Source organism: Orycteropus afer, unplaced genomic scaffold, assembly GCF_000298275.1.
Source record: "Orycteropus afer afer isolate SDZICR_OR568_19922 unplaced genomic scaffold, OryAfe1.0 scaffold00087, whole genome shotgun sequence".
Lineage (NCBI taxonomy): Eukaryota > Metazoa > Chordata > Mammalia > Tubulidentata > Orycteropodidae > Orycteropus > Orycteropus afer.
In genome coordinates this window covers 10,137,372-10,138,849 of record NW_006921674.1, presented here as the reverse complement: position 1 = coordinate 10,138,849, position 1,478 = coordinate 10,137,372, and positions in this window count along the sequence as shown.

Here is a 1,478-nt window from a genome sequence, read left to right as displayed (position 1 = left end):
AAAAAAAAAAAAACACCTCAAGTCCATTCAACTCATAGCAACCCCTCCTCCTTGGGTTTCAGAGGTAGTATCTCTATGGGAGAAGATAGCCCAATCTTCCTTCTGATGAATGGCTGGTGGTTTTGAACCACCAGGCTTCTGGTTAGCAGTCAAATGCTTTAGGCACTACATCCCCAGAGTGCCCATAGACTTGTTTTGATTTTCTTCAGCCTCAACTTGAACTTACATATGAGCATTTGATGGACTGTTCCACAGTCAGATCCTGGCGTTGTTTTGACTGATGAAAATGAGTTTCTCCATTGCCTCTTTCCACAGATGTAGTCAGTCTGATTCCTATATTCCAACTGGTGAGGTCCACTGTATAGCCACTGTTTATGTTGTTGAAAAAGGTATTTGCAATGAATAAGTTGTTGGTTTTACAAAATTCTATCATGCTATCTCCTGCATCATTTCTATCAGCAAGTTTATATTTTCCAACTAATGATTCTTCTTTGTTTCCAACTTTCTCATTCCAATCACCAGTAATGATCAATACAACTTGATTGCATGTTTGGTCAATTTCAGAGTGCAGAAGCTGGTAAAAATCTTCAGTTTCTTCACCTTTGCCTTTAGTAGTTGATCCATGAATTTGAATAATAGTTTTATTAACTGGTCTTCTTTTAGGCATAAGTTATTATCCTATCGCTGATAGCACTGTGCTTCAGGATAGATCATGAGGTATTGATGATGAATGCAATGCCATCTAGTAGATCATATGATTATGTGATTCAAAATGGCCAATACCAGTCCATTTCAGCTCACCAATGCCTAGGTCATAGATCTTTATTTACTGCATTTCATTTTTGACAACTTCCAATTTTGCTAGATTCACCTTTGTACCTTCTATGTTCCAATTATTAATGAATGCTTGCAGCTCTTTCTTACCATTTTGAGTCATGCTCTACCAGCAAATGAAGGCTTTACTCCATCCATGTCACTAAGGTCAACTCTGCTTTGGGGAGGCAGCTTTTCCTCAATCATATTTTGAGTGCCTTCCAACTTGAGGGGTTCATCTTCAAGCACTATGTCAGACAATGTTTCACAGCTCTTCAAAAAGTGTTCTAATAATGCATCAGACAGTGTTTGACTGCTATTCATAAGATTTTCAGTGGCTAATTTTTTCAGAAGTGGATAGCCCTGTCTTTCTTCCTAGTCTATGTTAGATGGAAGCACCACTGAAACCTGTCCACCATGGGTGACCCAGCTGGAATTTGAAATCCTGGTGGCATAGCCTCCAGCCTCACAGCAACATGCAAGCCACCACAGTACAGTGCAACAAACTCGTAGATGAGTGTTTTATATATATACACACACCAAACCAAACACACTGCTGTCAAGTCAGATCTGACTCATAGCGACCCCTCCTTGGGTTTCTGAGGCAGTATCACTACAGAAGTAGATTGCCCAACCTTCCTTCCAAGGAGTGGCTGATGGGTTTG